The sequence below is a fragment of the Lipotes vexillifer genome, unplaced genomic scaffold (assembly GCF_000442215.2).
Source record: "Lipotes vexillifer unplaced genomic scaffold, Lipotes_vexillifer_v1.1 scaffold671, whole genome shotgun sequence".
Taxonomy (NCBI): Eukaryota; Metazoa; Chordata; class Mammalia; order Artiodactyla; family Lipotidae; genus Lipotes; species Lipotes vexillifer.
Genome location: NW_006782851.1, coordinates 3,011,808 through 3,030,852, shown reverse-complemented (window position 1 = coordinate 3,030,852; position 19,045 = coordinate 3,011,808). Strand labels below are relative to the sequence as shown.

Genomic DNA, 19,045 nt, shown 5'->3' with positions numbered 1-19,045 from the left:
GCCTCTTTCCCGCGGGACCCTGTGCTCTCTGGCCCCCACGCAGTCCTTCAACCCTCATCCTACCATGACCCCTTACAGCCTGGAGCCAGCTCCAGTGGCCATCCCTGTCTTTCTGGAACTTACTGCACTCACGTCCGCCCCAGGGCCTTTGCACTTACTGCTTCTTCCATCTGGAAGGCCGTTTCCCTCAGCACTTTGTGTTTCTGACTCTGGGTCAATTAATTAGGTCTTGGTTTCGTGTCACTTACTTGGCAATGACTTTCTTGGCCACCTTATCTGTGATAGGAAGTTGCTATCACATCGTCCAATTCATTTTCTTCCAAGGAAACTTACCTTGCTTGTTTTAATTATCTGTATGTTGTTTGTTTTCTCCTACCAAAATGTAGCCTCTTTGAGAGAGACTTTGTTTCAGTGCGTAGGACAAAATCTGACATCTAGAAGGCACTTGGTAAAGATTGATTGACTGATTAAATTAGTAAATGAATGAATGAGTGAATGAGTGAACGTGTGAGCGAGAGACTGCATGATACTGACATGGCCTGTTACTGCAGACACCTTCTGCCATCGTGGAGAATAATGGAGCAGGTGAAGGCTTGTGGTCGAGGAAGCTTGTCTAGAAGGATCACTTCTTTGGGGCTTACAAGTGCTTCTGTAAAAATGCAGCCACAAATCAAGTGCAGCCTCTTTCTGGCAGAGACTGAGATTCTCCAAGAGGACAAACCACAGGAGAGGTGGTGATTTCCAGCCTCTGCTCGGCCCAGGCTGGGTGACTGCCTGGCAAGGGTGTCCCCCCACGGAGCTCCCCACCTTCAAGCCCAGCAACCCCTGGGTTAGGTCTTGGCACAAGTGTCTAACCTTGTGATAAACGGAGTAAACCAAGCGATTTTTCCCTCCAGCTTCTCGGACTCAAGGATTCTGCAAAAAAAAAACAAAAAAACAAAAAAAACTGGTGTCTTTCATGTAAATTTCCTGTTGCCAGATATTTAGGATATTCTAGATCCTTAGCATCTTACCAGCTCCACTGAAATGGAAAAGGACCTTGCGAAGCTCCGGGTTTTGTGTATGATGGGAGCGCATCCTGCCTCTCTTCCCTGTGTCTTCTTACTCAGGACCCGAAAGATGGCTGTATTTGTCAGATGCAACAGAGACATGTGTCTCTATTTTAGGACAGCATTAGCATCCTGGCAGGGAACGATGCCACACTCCAAGCGTTTAACTTAAGAGAGCTCAACACAGAGACCGTTTCGAGAGGCGTGGGCCGGGGGAACCGACAGGGGTGGGAAGGCAGAGAGAGACCAGCAGAGCGGGCAGTTGTCCCCCCCTTCCCTGGGCCTGCGGGCAGTTCCTGGAGCTCAGTGGGAACCGCAGTCATGGAGAAGCTACTGGACAGCTCTGTGTGGGGATGAAGAGCGTCCCCCAAATTCACATCCACCCAGAAGCTGTGAGTGTCACCTTTTTTGGAAAAAGGTTCCTGGAGAGAGAGAGACTGTGTTTTTCCCTCCCATCCCTACTGATCCACTGGGAAGCCCCAAATCATTTAAGTATTTGGACATCTCCAGTAAGACCGTGGAGTGAGGTATTTCAACACTGACTTTCACTTAATTTTAAAAAAACATGAGTTAATCAGGCCCATCGTTTTACTTGACTTCAAGGATCCCTGAGCACTTTGCCGACCGGCCGTGCTGGCAGCAGGTTTACAAGGGAAACTTTGCAGCCCCCTTTCCGGTTATCTGACCAGCACACAGTGCAAATTCTAGAAATCTGACCCAGCGCTATAAAAATATTTTTGATTACTTAAACTTAACCTATTATAGTTTATGATTCAAAGACAAGGGAAAAAGTATTCTGGACCAGGTTTTGTTCTCACAATCAACAGACTAGTCAATTTCAGTGACGATAATCTGACGCTTATTTTGTGTTAATGAACAACTGATTATCTGGGATAAATAAGTAACTCTCGAGGTGACAGTCTCCCCTTATCTCCAGCTCCTTCCCTCTTCCCCTCCCATTACTTTGCATCTGTGCACCGAGGTTCATCCTTATACCTACGAACACAAACCTGCCTGCAGTCACTGTCAGGTTTAATTAAGGTTTTGGAGTTCATTTTCTATGTGCTGATACTCAAATGCCAATAAAACCCTCCAGGGTTCTCTGAACATGAGAATAATGTTTAGGGCTCCATCTCCAGCAAAACCCTTGATCCGAATAGATGATAGCTTTATCTAGATGTTCAGAGACTGGCAAGAAACAGGAAATGTATTGCTTCTGGATCTTCATTCTCCGCTCCTGTCTCCATGGGGAGAGATTTAGGTAAGAGGCACCGCCAGTTCATCGGCTGGTGCTGTGGGACACACACGTGTCTTCTTAGCTTCCAGCAAAAGGATGGGACCAGATCTCATTCTGAGGCTCGGACCCACCCCCCCAGGACCCCACCATGGAGTTGACGATTTTTTCCGTGCAGCAGGCAGCCCAGTTCTTTGTCCTCTGCTGGGATCCCCACCCAGCCCTTCAAAATTCTGAGCTACTAAGCATATAAAATGTTCAACTTCACTGATCATCAGGAAAGTGCAAATTAAAACGACAGCGAGATGCCGATCTCTTCATCAGATGAAGAAACTCTTAGGAGGGACAGTGCCCAGGGCCAGCGAGGAGTGGGGAGCAGGCATGCTTACACGATGCTGGCCGAAGGTGAAGTCTTTCTGGCTTCCGGAACTGTCCATATTCAGCTTCAGCATACTTTTCTCCCGCAGTCTCCCTTCTGGGAGTGTACAGAGACATAAAGCTCCCACTGTGTGCCCCAGATCTTTATTGTAGCATTAGCCATACAACCGTGATGTTCACCAAAAGCAGACCGTTCGTGCAATAATTTAAAAATGAGTCACGTCCGTATCTAGAGACATGTAGTCAAGTGAGGGCTTCAACACGTCCATTTGGACCCACAACAGTTGGACCCCTGCTGTCCAGAACTGTCCAGAACTGAACCCACAGCAGGGCGATCACCTCATCTGTTCCCAGATCTGCCCCTCTCCCTCACCTCTCACCACCCCCAGCCCCTCGCAACCCTGCAGCCAGTGGACACACGCCAAGCTGGCTCTTGCCTCCAGAGCTTTCCTCAGAGCGTTGCTTGTCCTCATGTAGGTCTCGGCTAAAATGTCACCTCCCTGACCGGCTTGAGAAGAATTACAACTGCCTCTCTCCCTGCACGTCACCTCGCGTTCTCGTCCTCCTCTATCAGTCTCTGAAATTCTTATTATCTGCCAGATTCCTTGTTTAGTTTCTGCATACCCCTCCCCAGCAGAATGTAAACTTCATAAGAACAGAGATGACCTTTGACTTACTCGTTATTCTATCCCAGACATCAAGTATCTGGCACAGAGTTAAGTGTTCAGTTAGGGTTAGAGTTAGATTGTTATTTTTACTAATGTAATAATTATTAAAAGAATAAATTCACAATTATTAAATAATTAATAATTTAATAATTATTAATTATTTTTGCATGAACGAAAGCACGTGTCCAGGAGGTAAACTCCATTTCAGCACAAACCCACAGGCCCTGAAATAAGAAGCCCAATCGGATTCTGTTTCCCTGTTTCACCATCTACCCAGCTGCTCCATCCGGAGGTGTGCAATTCCCTGTCCCTCATCCTGGCCGTGCAGTTCATGGAAAGTCCTATAGATTTAAAGCAAGCCATCCAAAAACCTCCTGAGCCAACCTAACTGTCCTCAATTTCTACTCCTGCTGCCTGAGACCACACAGCTCCTCTCTTGCTCAGGTTATATTAAAAGTTCCCTAACTTCCTGCCTCTTCCTTTCCTCTGCTCTGGCTCCCCTCTGATCTTTTCTCCATACCACAGTCTTTGCAAACACAAATCCCCTCATGTTATACCCTGATCCACATCCTTGCATCCTTGCCTGGCTGCCCATCGCTCTGAGAATGAGGATGACATTCCTTCAAGGCCCTGATGGTCTGGTCCCTGTCGGCCCCCTTGGCTTCCCCTCCAACATTCTGCATCTCTCCCCCCATGCCAGTCACACCAGCCTTCCTTCACCCTTGACCTCACTTTGATCCCTTCTGCCACAGGGCCTTTGCACATACTGCTCCCTCTGCATAGAATGCTTTGCTCTTCCCTCTTCTAACCAACTCCTATGCATCCTCAAAAATCCACTCGTCTGTCACCTCCCCAGGGAAGCTGACGTCCCCAGGGCTCATCTTTTAGTGATGGAAGACTCTCAGCATTCAGCACTTCTCTTTCATGACACTTGTCACAAGTTTGCATTTTTATATCCTTATTTGATTAACACTTATCCTTACCACTAGAAGGTGAATTCCACACAAGCCAGGACCACTTCTGTTTTTGTCTTTACGGTGTTGCTAGCCCTTGTCACGTACTTGGCGCTCAGTAAGTCCTGGGTGGATGAGAGAAACAGAAATGGTAAGTAGCTGGGGAGATATAATAGGCTATTTTTCTCCTCTTAGGTCCTTTAAAATATGTATGACAGTTCAAAGAAAACTTATAACACTGAGGGTTTTCAGTGTGTGTGGATGTAATAATCCGTGGGAAGACCGTGACATAGAGAGAAAGTAAAGATGCTGAGACAGTGGTAGTGTTTCTGCATTCCACTTGGAGTGGGAAAATTTAATTCTGAATAGATTATTTTAATTCAGACACATATATTGAGACCCCTGGAACAACCACTAAAAGGTATATAAAAATATATAGTCGAACACCCAATAAATACATGAAATGGGATACTAAAAAACATTCAAATCATTGCAAAGAAAGCAGGAAAGGCGAAACAGAGTGATGAAAGGAGAGGGAACAAACAGAAAGCAAATAAAATGGCAAAACCAAAATCGACACTTACCCATAATTGCATTGACGGCCATGACTGCGCAGGTCAGTCTGAGGCTCGTCTCGTCCTTGTCGTGACCTTGGGGAGGTTGGATTCTTCTCCTTCACGCGGTAAGTGAAGAAACCGAGGCCGACTCAGGAGGCACACGCCTCACCGCAGGGCGCACCGCTTGTAAGTGGTCGAAACGACATTTGAACGCAGGCCTGGCTGACCGTATGCCCTGCACCTGGCTGGCCTCAATCCCCAGGCCTGGCAGGCAGGGACCACTGGCACGTGACGAAAACTGTGCTTTGGAAAGATGATCTTAATAACTCTGAGTGCCACTGTCCCCGTGTTTTCAGAATCCATCAGGGTCAGATGCGCAAGAGAGAGGCTTGTCTGGAGGCTTAAGAACAAATCAGGAATCAGGAGAGCTCCAGTGTTTTAAAAGGGGGCTCCTGACTTCCTAATTCTTTCCAGTTTGAGAAACCAAGATACTTTGGCTAAAATATATTTCGGCTTCCACGGCTCTTTTCCACACTGATCCTCATTATGAATGAATCTGACTTCCACAGACGGGACGGGAAGTCATAAGGCACAGGAAACACACAGCTTTAAATGCCTTCCTCCTTGTTTTTGAAGACATGAACTCAGTAAGAGCTGTATTCTTTTCACCGGGTGTCTCGTAGAAGGGAATTGTGGGCGCCGAAATGCTTCGTTATTTCCACCGGGAGTACCAGATCCCATGAATGTGACATTAAGAGCATCGCTGTTAACTCCCATTGAGGGAAGTGACTCTTTCCTGAATTTCTTTGCCCAGGCAGGGCGGGAGCCAAAGCAGAAAACAACCCCCCTTTGCTCTAACGTGGCTGCGATGATGCCGTTTGCCCCACACTCGTCCCCACTGTGTCACATCTGAGCTTTCCCAGGGAAGCAGCATCTTGGCATTTGTAGGCTACTTAAACACTCGTGTTAATGCCGACATCCGGCTATAAATGTCACCGCTTTAAAAATACATCCCGCCACAGGCAAAGCATATCAAACAGGCCCTTCTCGCTGGGGCACACAATCTTCAGGGCTTTTCAGATGTGAAATGTTCCCGTGGAACGTGGCCTGTGCCCTTGGAATTGGGAAGAGGTTTGTAAAAGGAAGCAGAAGCCAAACCTTAGGAATTTGGTGGGAGTCTGTCTTGGAATGAAAGCCGGGGTTTCCAGACTCTCTGCAAGGAGCCGTGGGCCCCTCGTGCTCCCAGGGACAGCCTGGATCATGACGGCTTGTGGAATTTATACCAGTGATGATGATGTAAATTTCCTCCTTGGAGAAACGCCGAGTGCTCTGTGCACTGGTCACGTGGCCAAGGGCAGCGTGCCTTCAGTGGCCTGAGAACCCCAGAGGGACCTGGAGTAAGTCCAGGAAATGTTCTTGCATTGACTTTCTTGCAAAGTCTGCTGGACGTCAGCACATCCCACAAATAAGGGTGAGGTCCTGCAGGAAATCTCCCATAGAGCAGACAGATGAGTGGAGAGAATGTGAGCACAGACCTGTGTTCAAATACGGCCTCATCATTTACTAGCGGGGCAACCTGGGGCAAGTTACTTAACCTCTCTGGGCCTCGGTTTCCTTCGCTGTAAATGGGAGTAAAATATTTCCTGCTTCAAGTGTTGTTGTGAAGATTCAATATGTTATACGTGTTAAATACTTAGCACAACAGTACTCGAGAACTTAGTAAAGGTTACACGCTTAGATGAGAAGGAAGACAGTGATGCCTGGGGCTAGGTACCTCGGGCAGGACACTCTGGGAAAGCCATGCCAGCAGTCTGCTTATAGAAACAAGAAGGACGTTGATGTCCACCAGTTGTACCACCTGCAATAAACACCAAGGAGGCTTTGACAGCGGGGGCCACACACACGGTATCAGGAGCTCCCGTGAAGGCTCACGGCTGCCCACGTCTCTCCCTCCTTCCACCCGAACCCTTTCCCAGGGTGGCAAAGCTCCAGTGTGGGTTTAAGTGTGGTCTCTGTTTCAATCCTCTGGACGGGCCGTCCAGCCCAGAGTTTCACTGAAACCCCCTTGGGTGGTTCTGTTGCTGGACTCATGGGTTTCCACCTGTACACACCACAGGTACCCTGTGGATAAGAGTGATTTCCTTGAATAACGAAACTTGCTGCCAGTGACTTTGATCTTAGGACTTTGTTTCCTGGCCCCAGGAGAGAGATGGCACCTAGCACCTGCCCCAGCCCCACCTAATTGCACCCCACTCCACCCCCATGCCCTTGCACCCCAGTTTATCCTCTTTCTGCTGCTGAGAAGTTGTTATTTTGCTTCTGGAAAGCTCCTTTGGGTCTCTGGCTGTTTCTTCCCAAAAACAGGGAATTGAAAGGACTCCAAAACTTGTCACGATCCACCAGCTGTCTCTTTATTTTGAGGAACAAGACCAAAAAGTTATGAAGGTTCAGTGCATAATATGAGACGTTACAGAATTAAGTAAGTTTTGTGGTAGTCATAAATGCTGTTGAAAAATATTTTAGTGAGGACCATTTGGGATCAAGTTCATGCAAACCTATGTCAAATGGTTTTAAGAGACAGAAATAATTGGTTTATAAAGTGGGAAATATGAACGAGGTTAGGCTTCAGGCAAGGTTGAATCAAGGTACTCAGGTGATGTCACCAAGAATAGTCTCTCTTCATCTTTTATCTCTGCTTTTTTTCTGTCAGTCCAGTTCACAGGCAGGCTCTCACCAAGTCATGTCAAAGATGGTACCCGACATCTCCTGGCTTGCGTCCTACCAATTTAGTCACCACGGAAGAGAATGTCTCTTTCTTTCCTAATATTTCCAGTAAATGTCTCATGAAACCAAAATTTGTCCCTTTGGTCTAGCTTTGGGCTCATGTACCTAGAAGAGTGTAGATCACATGCAAACCCTGGAGCCAAGGGTTGGGGCTACTCCCTGCAAAACGTGAGGCTGAGAGGAGGGAAAGGCTGATGTCCTTGCGATAATTCAGGATATACTGCTGTCATCTGAACAGGAAATACATGCTGGGCAGAGACGATTAGCAGCCGTCCATTGCAGAACAGGAAGTCAATAGGATGAGAGTAATTGGGACAAATTAGAGAAAGTGAGGTTTGAGTTAGGCTTGGGGCACAGGGGGATTCGTGAATATTTAGGGGGAAATCAGACCATTAAGGGAAGAGGGAACCTCCTAATTGAAGTCAGGGAGGCAGAAATGACCTTGAAACGTTACTGGGACATGAAAGCTAGCCCAACACTGGGGTACATGGTGGCCTGCCGAGGGGCTGATTGGCAAGCTTGGACAGTGAGGGAAGTGGGGACAGCTACAGCTGTCAAAGTCATCCAGCCACCCACCCATCCATCCTTCGATCCATCCATCCTTCCATCCATCCGTCCATCCATCCATCCATCCATCCGTCCATCGATCCATCCAACCGTCCATCCATCCGCTGGACATCTTCACAGTAACTGTGAAGGGAAGGTGAAAAATGAGACAGAAGGATGTGTTTGTTTCCATTTTTCATCATCTCTAAAGTTTCCAGTATTCAGCAGATGGGTGTATGTCAGAAATAAAATGGAAAGGTGTTTGTGTCTTGTCCCATTTCTAGTAAGCTCTCAGCCCGCTGGACTTTCAGCCTTTGGTGTTTTGGCAAGAAGCCTTCCTAGACAGAAGGCTGGGGCCCGGACCCAGGGAGTGTCATCCTTGAACTTTTTCCACCACTCTGCACAAGCCACAGGCTCCAGGGCACACTGAGAGTGCATGTCTGTGCCCTGCCTTCCAGGGGAGGAGATAATACAGACTCATGAAAGCAGCTCTCAGTCCAAGACCAACTACACTGAGAATGAAAGGAACCACTTTTCCTAGTTGGGAGGAAGCGTCAAAAACATCTTTTTTTTTTTTTTTGGTAGAAAAATTTTCAGGCAAAGTAACGAAGGGATATCAAAACAAACCGGTGAAATTGTGGGTAAGGGAAATGAAGCCATTCTCAGGCTGTAAATGTTCCTGGACTGATTAGTCTTTACTTTGCAGCGTGTCAGCAGAGTTCAGATTTCAATGGGTTTTCATTTTTTTCTTCCAGTTGTCACAGTAAATCACAGTAAAGCAGATTTGAATCTAACTGTAAAAACTCAAGTGAAAGAAATATAACATTTCCCCCCAAAGTTACTTAATTCCCTTAAGACGCTCATTTTGAAAGACTGCTAGAAATGAAATGTCAATTTGGAGTTGGCTTCATCCTTTTCCTTCAGTCTCTCAGCCAGATTTCAGTTGAAAGGCAGACAGCAATCTAGGTGTCTTCAGGTGGAGGGACTTTAATGCAGGAGATTAGTTACACAGGCAGTAGAAAAGCTGAGAAGTCAGATATGCACTTGGAGATATATCACCTCTAAGGCTGCGCAGATGGGGGCGGGGTGATGGTCTTCCCCAGAGCCGGAGGCTGAAGCCGTGGGTGAGGGCTGCCCAGCAGGAGCTAGAGCCCCAGGGGAGGGAGAGCCACCTCTGGAGACAACACAGGAAGCAGAGAGAGGGAGAAATACCTGGCTTCTCTCTTCTTCCCACCTTCTGGTGCCTCCAATTGGCCAGTCCCCAAGAAGCAGGAGCAGGGCCGTCTGGGAAATGTAGTTCTCTGTGAGCAAAGCAGGGAAGGGGGAGAAATGGATCTGAGAGCATTAGGACAGTTTACCGGCACACACCAGGGTTATACCTAAGTTGGGGTTGGGGGCCACATGATACCAAAAGGTGGAGGATTTCATCTCCCACCCACCCATGCATGCATATGCAGAGATTTCCACCATTCTGTCCAATTCTTATTATTTACATCTAGGCTTTAAAAATCCACAAGCCACAGTCTAACGGTATTTTTCCCATCATTTTGGAGAAAAGGCTTAAAGTTACATGACATCATTGTGAAATACAAGACCAAAGGATTGTATCAGTTTCAGGTGTAACATTATGATTTGATATTTGTCTATGTTGCAAAACGATCACCGCCATAAGTCTCGTTAACATCCATCACTGTACCTATAGTTAGAGAATTTTTTTTCTTGTGATGAGAACTTTTAAGATCTACTCTTTCAGCAACTTGCAAAGTATAATTAACAAAAGGACTAAAGATTAATTGTTTAGTTGTATGAGTTCACATTGACTCTTGGTTATGCCAGTGTAGTGCAGAAACCTCTGCCAGGTGGGTCAAAGCTTTGTTTTCTGGACTCACCTGTTAGGCATAAGTTCTCTAGGGTCTCACCTCTCTGGAACTTTCCAGAAAGCAGAGCCAAAGCCCTTCTCTCCGGAATTCACCAGTGTCTATGCACGTGTGAGCCTATCTGTCGACCTCTGATGAAGCAATATTTTTCTGCAGATGAGGAGGGAAGTTCTAGCCTCAGGTAGTTCTCGCAAGTAGTTCATCGGTGTAGGGTTTGTGCGCCAAAGCCCGGGAGAGTCCTTTTTTCTGCCCTTCACCCTGTGCACCCTCCCTGAGGCAATGAGTGCAGAATGGACCCGCCATCTGGGTGGGACGTGGGGGAGGAGTGGAGGAGAAATGGAAGGACAGACAGAAAGAAATACTGATTAATATCTCAACATGTTAACCTTGTAACACTGTGGTTTTCTATGTGTGTTTCAACATAGGCATATCTGCTGGCTCTATTTGGAAAATCAGTGCTGTACTGGACGAATCAATAGCATGTCCTTATGCCAGGACATACGAGCATGTTGAGTCCGTGCGTGTTTTTTGTTGTTGTTGTTTTGTTTTGTTGCGCTACGCGGGCCTCTCACTGTCGCGGCCTCTCCCGTCGCGGAGCACAGGCTCCGGACGCGCAGGCTCAGCGGCCACGGCTCACGGGCCCAGCCGCTCCGCGGCACGCGGGATCCTCCCGGACCGGGGCACGAACCCGCGTCCCCTGCATCGGCAGGCGGACTCTCAACCGCTGCGCCACCACGGAAGCCCCGTGCGTGTGTTTTTGAGTCTTGTCTGTTTCTCCGCTTTGGCTGGTTCACAGATCTTACTAATGTTCAGCTCGCAGGTCCAACCCCATCCGTCGCCTGAGTTAATTTTTTCTCCCCACCATCCACCTAACTCCACAGATTTCAGCCTTAAACCCAATCTCTCTCTTAGGCTTAGTTTACACTTTTTCTCACCATCCATTTAACTCTACTCTTCCTCAGTCTTCAAAGTCCACCTCCTAGAGGACATGGGACAAATGGATGACACTCACCCTACCAGCATGGTTTCCCTCCGGGAGAGTTAGTTGATGTGTCTGGTTCACAGTTTGGTTAAAATGCGGTGAGAATTGTATCTCCTCTAGTCTCTCCAAAGGCAGAAATCTAGTTTCCTGACAGCCACAGGGTGGGTCTTCCATCCATAAGCATTGGTTGAATTCCATTTGGCAAATGTGAATCAGGCTTCTGCTGCCTGTGGAATACGGGCATGGAAGAGACATTCAGAGTCCAACTGAGAAAGTGAGAGTTACACAAAATAAATCAGAACAGTACAAAGCCTATTATAGTCTATATGCAGAATCATAATAATAATGCATACATAATAATAATGCATAGATTATATGCAGAATAATAATAATGCATATAATAATGATGACAATACATCTGTTATATGCAGAATAATGATAGATACCATCAGTGATGGAGAGACTAGAGGTGAGGGTGGGCTGGAGCCATGGGGAAGATGTTCTGCATAAGGGACTTCATTGTCCTGTCATTTATGCCATCCCACTGTGTGCCAGAGACTGTGTTAGACCCTGGGGTGTGTCAGCAGATGGAGATGAGTTCTCTAATCTCGTGGATCTCACAGATTAGCAGGGGGAGGGAAGACATAGAATTAATAAACATATAAATAAACAAGATAATCTCTGGAGGGGATAAATGCTGTGAAGGGCCAGCCATGTGAAGATGCAGGGACCAGCATTTTAGGCAGTGGAATGGCATATGCTAAGACATGGGGGTGGGGATGATCTTGACGTAACAGTGGAGCTGATCAGAGGCCAGCATGGCTAAGGCGTAGTGAAGGGGGCAAGTAAGAGATTAGGCAGAGAAGCGGGCCCCATCACGGAGGACCCCATCAGCTGCAGCAAAGATTTTGAATTTTGTTCTCAGTGCAGTGGCAGCCATTGAGTGCTGTAAGCAGAAGATAGTGTATTAGTCAGGGTTCTCCAGAGAAACAGAACCAGTCGGATATACAGAGAGAGATATGTAGATACAAGAGGAGGTTTATTCTAGGAATCGTCTCATGCAATTATGGAGGCCGAGAAATCCCACGATCTGCCTGCCAGCTGCAAGCTGGAGAACCGGGAAAGCTGGTGGTGTAATTCAGTCCAAGTTCAGAGGCCTGAGAATTCAGGGGCTGATGCTGTAAGTCCCAATCTGACCCCCAAAGCACGAGATTCAGGAGGCTGATGTCCTAGGGCAGGAAAAATAGATGTCCTGGCTCAAGCAGAGAGCGTGAATCCCTCCTTGCTCTGCCTCTCATTCCGTTCGGGTCCTAGGCAGATGGGATGGTGTTCTCTCACACGGTGGGGTGGGGGTGGGGGAACCATCTGCTGTACTCAGCACCTCAATTCAAATGCTAGTCTCATCCAGAAGCGCCCTCCCAGACACACCCAGAGGTCATGCTTTCCCAGCTCTCCGGGCATCCCTCAGCCCAGGTGAGTTGACACAAAATTAGCCATCACAGATGGCCGTGTTTGGGAGAGAGCACCCTGGCCTCTCTTGGGGACCTGTCGGGTAGCAGGACCGGTGGCAGGAAGACCAACTTCAAGTCTGCTTATGGTCCGGCCGAGGGGTGATAGCGGCCGGTCAGGCAGTGACGGCAGTGGACATGGAGAAAGGAGCCAGTCCAGGAAGGGTTTTGGCGCAAATGCAAGATTTTCTAAAGCCTTGGATGCTGAGCAAGGAGGGTAGGGGGGCTGTAGGAACTGAGTGGCTGGTGGGGTCCTTGCTGGAATGGGGCAGCTGGGGACACAAGTGGCTGGAGAGAGAAGGTCAGAGTCTATTTTGGACACAGGCTGGATCTGAGCTTCCTTCTGTAGGGCCACGTGGAGGTGAGGGGTAGACAGTTGGATATGAGTGTCGAGATAAACATTTCATTGGGCAGCGTGAGTTTGTAAATGGCAGTTAAACTGAGATGTGATGTGGGATAAGACCCTGTAAAGAAAGAATGTCAGCAGAGCAGCGGCCACTCCAGTGTTCAGAGATCAGACAGGAGTGGAGAGGGAGAGGGGACACCGGGCCAGCGTGGAGGTCCCTGGGCCAGGAGCGGAGGGCGTTTCATGACCCTCCGCCATGTTACATGTTGCATGCTGCTGAGACATGGGGTCCCTGGGCAGAGAAGTGACCGCTGGCTTGGACAGCAGGGAGCCCCTTGGTCATCTTGACGGGAGGCTGCGGCTGAGTGGTGGTAGGGGTGCCAAGGTAAAGAAGCTTTGAAGGGTGAGTGGGGTGTGAGGTCGTGGAGACAGTGAGTAGAGACACCCCGTAAGCAGTGTGTTGAGAAAAGAAGCAGATACATGGGCAGTTGCTGGAGGGGAACATGGCTTTGAAGGGACAGGTAGGATGTGGGAAGATGCAAAAGAAGCTTAAAAAGTTCCCAGCTAATCTTGTCCCCCGAGCTGCGACGCTCATCATAATTAACCTCAAACACCATGTCCCTCTGAGACAGGCTGAGACCTGGACCCTTTGCTGCAGTGCCTGCACCTGGACAAATGTCTCCTCAAGCAATAAAATACAAAGAAGCTATAAGGGACTAAAAATAACTGTGTGCATCTGCAGTTGGGGCAAATTATGGATAAAAAGATACAAAAAGGCCCCCCCCCAAAAAAAAAAAGAGATCCAACTGCCACTTCTGAAGAGCCTGGAGGAAAAACAGGGTGTCAGGAGCAGGCAGGGCACTGTGCATGCCCCCTGCACTCAACACCACCTAAGCCGTACACAAACCACCTAAGCTACTCCTCTGCCCAGCCACCTGGACCCACGCCTACCCTCACCCCAGATAAGGAGCCAGCAAGGGAAACTGTTGTTTGTTTTTCGCTCCCTGCTGCTGCAGCAGAGGCCCCGCTAGAGCCTTGCGGGAATTGTCTGGCCTTCTATCAATTTCTGTTGATTAAGGACCCTGGTCAGTAACACGCCCGAGGGGCATAGATTTTTACACATTTTCCTTTCCTGAAAACTACTTTATATTGACTTGGTGCCTCAGCCCGAGGACAGCTATTTCCATCCCAGCTGTTCCCATCCACCTGACCTACACACACCCCGTCCCCTTTTGCCTCTAAGCAAGGAGCCCACTAAGTGTCTGTGGCCCCTCTATCCTTCAGTGACCCCGATGCCTGCGACAGCACACCTGGAGCAATTTTGTATTCAGTTAGTCTTTCTAATGAATCCTTGTAAGGAAGATGGTTTCCTTCTTTCCATTAATAACTTCCCTCACAAAGCTAAATAAAGATGACACAGGCTGCATTTGGCAGTGACCACTTCCAAAATAAACAGAAGCGCAAAGATTAGCTGGAACAATAGTGTCGTTAGACAGCTGCCTAATTGTTCATCCCAACCAGGTTGGCTCTTTGGGAGTCTGAAAATGTGGATCTGCCCCTGGTAGAGTTTCACGGGGAAGATGGCCATGGAGAAGCGACCTAAGGCCAGCAAAGGGTCAGTGGTCGGGCGGACCCTGGCTCTGTGCTTTGCCATTCTTGGGATGGCTTCCAGGCTCTGCTGCAGCACCCTGTGTGGCCTTAAGCAAGGCGCTCAGCTTCCCTAAGTCTGTAGCCTGTTGTAAAAGTGAGCACAGCACACAGCCCTCAGCACTGGGTGAGATAGGGCCTGGTACTCAGTAAGTGCTTACTAAATGGTAGCACATTTTGTTTAACTGCACCATCTTACCAATGCCATCATCCTAGTCACTCACTGCCTTGCTGGTAGAGTCCCCGCTCACCGAATACCTTCTACCCCGACCCCCCTGCCCCATGCACCTTGAGCTTTATACTAAAGTGGCATCACGTGATACTTTATAACATGATGCTGCATTACATGATATTGAATTGCGTGATACTTTATAACATGATGCTCTATTACACAATGCCAAATTACATGATGCTCTCCCACATGGTACTGTATCACATGACCCTTTATTACATGAAGCTGCATTACAGGGTCCTGCCTTACGTGATACTGCACAAGGTCCATGGGAAGGGGTTTTCTTATGTTCAGAGTAAAAGGTAATAGGCTTCATAGATGCCAGGTACTACCCTAAGTCATGTAATATTCAAAACCCCTTTTCGAAGCAGGTGTTCATTCCTAATTAACTAATCAACATTGTTAATTAATCACCCATCGAAAAGTTGATCCATATGCTAATAAACAGTTAATCCCGAAGGAGGAAAGGAAGCCCAGAGAGGTTAAGTCGCTAGCTAGAGGCAGCAGAGCTGGGATTTGAACCCAGGCAGTCTGGTTCTTGATCACCTCACCCTGCCCTTTTATTGACCTGAGATACCGGAAACACACCTCCACCATCACTGTCCCTGCAAGCACCTGCTGGGGAATGTTCAGAAAATTCCCGGAGCTGGGCTGAGGCCAATGTGGCTAGAACAGACTGGGTGGTCAGAGCTGAGTCCAAGGAGTCATGAGGGAACATCACAAAGGATGGCTTATTTACTGAGTGGCCTGTCCAGGGCAGGGACCACAGCCTGAGACAGGAGCCTGTTTGCATCCTAGGGAGGGGAGGCAGACAGTGGGCTAGTAAAGTGTGAAATATATTAGATGGTGCTAAGTGCTCTGGAGTGAAATAAAGCAGGGTGGAGAAAAGGATGCTGCAGGGCGGTTGGTTATAGTTTTAAATATGGCTTCACTGAGAAGGTGGTATTTGGGCAAAGCCTGGACAAGCTCTTCCAATATTGGGGATGGGGGAAGAGTGTGACTGGCAGAGGGAACGGCATGTGCAAAGGCCCTGAGGTGGAAGTTTGCCTGGTCTTTGGAAAGAGTAAGAAAGCCCGGGTGTGTGTAGCAGAGCGGGAGAGGCGGACAGAGTGCAGCCTCACCGCCACGGCAGCACTGCGGTTTTACTCTGTGTGATGAGGACCACTGAGGGGCTCTGAGCAGAGGAGGGGCGTGACCCACCTTCTGGGTGCAAAGACCCCTCAGCCTGCGGGTGGCCGGGGGTTGGCCTCAGGGTGGGCATCTGGCCAGTTCGGGCCAACAAGACCAAAGGGGTTATAGTCAGCCACACTCTGGAGAGACGTTCCTCCTTGAAGTGATGGAGGATAAAGGCTCCCTTTCCCTCCTGTGGGACATTGTCCGCACCAGAGAGCGGTGTCTGGAGCAGGGAACCTTCTGGAAGCTTCCTAGGAGCTCAGTGCAGCCCCCGTGCCCCACAGTCCTGTTAGCAGCCTGGCTCAGTGCCTCGGCTCGGTGGGAATGGGCGGCATCCAGGTGCCATGCTGTTCCCACGCCTGGACTCCACCCACAGCCCTTCCTCGGGGGTTGGGGCGGGGGGGCTCCGTCACCAGCCTCTGGTCTCCGCTGCTTCCTGGGGAGGCTCCGCGGCCACTTCAGTGAGTACCGCCAGCCTCTGCTACACCTGCAGCTCCATAGCCCCCCGTCCCACGCCGTATTTTTCTCCTTAACACTTAGGACGACCTGACACACTCCATATTGTTTAATATACGTGGGTAGGGTCTGTCTCTCCCTCTCGAGTGTAAACTCCAAGAGACTTGGTTTTGTGTGTGTTTGTTTTCACTGCTATCACCTTCAGAACCCAGGGTGGTGACTGGCACATGACAAGTACTTGGTAATTGTTTGTTGAATGAACGAATGAGTGAGCGAGTGAATGAGTGAGTCTTCATCATAGCATTGGATTGACGTTTCATCACAGGATTAGGCTTATGTGAAATAGCCAGTCTTATAAGTCAAAATGATTGAATATCAATTTTAGTGGTTCAACCTAAGGCTTCTTGTTGCAATTGACATTTCCTTGTTTATTTGCTTGCCTACGGCCTTTCTTACCCGCTCGCCCAATTACAATGTCCATCCGTGGAGGCAGGACCCTGTTGTTCTTGATGCCCAGTGTCGTGGCTCATGACAGGTACCCAATAAATGTTGGTTGAGTGAATAAATATACAGAAGTAAATGAATGAAGGAATGGAACAGAAATACTCCTCTCTAGAACGAAAAGCCTCACACACACGGTCCCATCGACCCTCTGACAACCCCATGAAAGTTGGTGGAGGATAAGTATTAATGAACTCTAGTGCCCTTAAGAAGAAACCCAATACCAGACGAAAGTAATATCCCTCTGAGTCAGTGAGAAGTGTTTGTGGAAGAATTTCCAAAGCTTCTTGGAAGCTCAGAGAATTCCTGACATCTTTAGAGGCTCTGGGGATTCGTCTTAGTGTTCCTGAAAATGCCTGGTGCCTTGGGCCACTGGTCACTGAATCAGGGTGGGTTGGTGGTCGGCAGGGGGGAGTCGAATCTGTCACGAGAGGTCATTAGAAATTGCTAGGCCCAAATTGGTAATCAGAGCTCCGCAGGGCCAGGAGAGCTGTGTTCAAGACTGGCTCTTGGGAAGCTACATAGCAATAACCCCTCTCCTGTCCAGGAAGGCGAGGCGCAGTCAGACCAGGAAGGCTGGAGACTGGAGCGGATGCAAGAAGATGCGTGTGTGCTGTTTCTCCTCCCGCCCACATATAGACACAAGCGACCCATTGCAGTCCCAACTCGGGGCAGTTTATGGTCATCCACAAGCACACCCATTTCCACCTTTTCAGGGGATTTGGTTCATGTTTGAGGGGTTCTAACTTTCCAGGATCCTGGGTTCTGGTGAGAGTTTCCATAGCAACAGTGAAACCAGCATTCGTCCACCGAGGGGCTAAGAAATTGCAACTTCCCAGGGAAGTGAGACAGCAGAGGGGCTGCAAGGTTGTTTAGCCCCAAACTGGAGACAAAGCCAGAGCGTGATGTCGCCACGCATGTAACACGTGCAACACGGGCTGCAGGAAGACTTCACTTTTTAATGCAAAAAAAAAAAGTAGAACTTTGGGATGTGAACCCGCAAAGCTTCCCCATCTGCAGTTAAAATCGTTGAGTGCCAAACAAGGTCCTTCCCAGAAGGAAAGAGCTTTTGGTGGCAGTGGGTAGGATGGACTTGGGAAAAATGGTGAAGAGAATAAATTTGTCTCTCTGCCCTTATCTCTCCGAGACCCCTTCCCCAGCCTGGGGGATAAAAATAAGTAAAAGAATTAAAGCAGAATTTAAAAGGAATAATAATAAGTCATCAACAAATTCAAGCTAAGGAGGAAGGTATGTTAGGGTCCCTTCCCCATTATATCAAGGTATCTCCTGTCTGTATAACACGGGTCATGCCCTCGGATGTCAGGTCACAGGAAGGTGAGACTGGGTCTGCACGGACAGCGGCAAAAAGGCGGCGTGTGCTCGGGAAGGGAACAGCTCTGACTCAGCCTCTGCCAGCCCCTCCGGGTGGGACACATGGCTAAAACTTTTGTGAAAAGATCCAGATTTTTAAAATGTTGATTGCTAAGCCACCTTTGGCATAGATCTCGTTATAAAAAGGAAATAGGAAAGAAAGAAGGAAGGGAGGGAGGGAGGGAGGGGAGGGGGGGAAGCTGAATTCAAGTGTTGTGCATCTGGTTTGCCATGAAACATACCCTGTGATTCTGCCTGTGCGAAAGTCTATCCCACCCGCGCCTTTTTTCTGCATGGTGTCCTTTCTCACGTCTCCTCCCCACCAGGGTTCACAGGTGGTCACTGTTAGGGCCGGGGAGGTCCCGGCGTCCTGGGATGCTTGCTGGTGGGTTCTCCTGGGGGATGACTTTGGGTGACGAGAAATCATCAGAGGTGGGGAGAAGATGCTCCGGTCAGAGGAAGGGTCCAGCCCTGGGACTCCCTGCCTCGGTGGGACCTTTGCAGAGGGACAGATGAGGGGGCATCTGGACTTGTTGGGGCTGAGCACCCCGCTTCACCAGGGCGAGCGGACAGGACCAAACCCTGAGATTCAGAGGCTCCACGGAGGCGTCCGATTTGAATCCCAGACGGCCACTCACCATGTGTGACAAACAAGGAAAACTTGGTGTGTCAGTTTTCCCATCTGTAGAATGGGGCTAGTTACAGTACCTCCCTCCTACGAGTTTTGTGGATGACATGAGTTAAATGGTAGTAAACAGCTTGGAACAGTACCCCTATGTAGGG

General features: G+C 48.7%; 1 protein-coding gene across 1 annotated transcript in view; it reads left to right on the top strand.

Moving 5' to 3' along the window:
- RIMBP2 (RIMS binding protein 2) overlaps positions 1 to 19,045 on the top strand; it is a 112,326-nt gene that overhangs the window by 17,676 nt on the left and 75,605 nt on the right. The gene's annotated exons all lie outside the window — the stretch shown is intronic.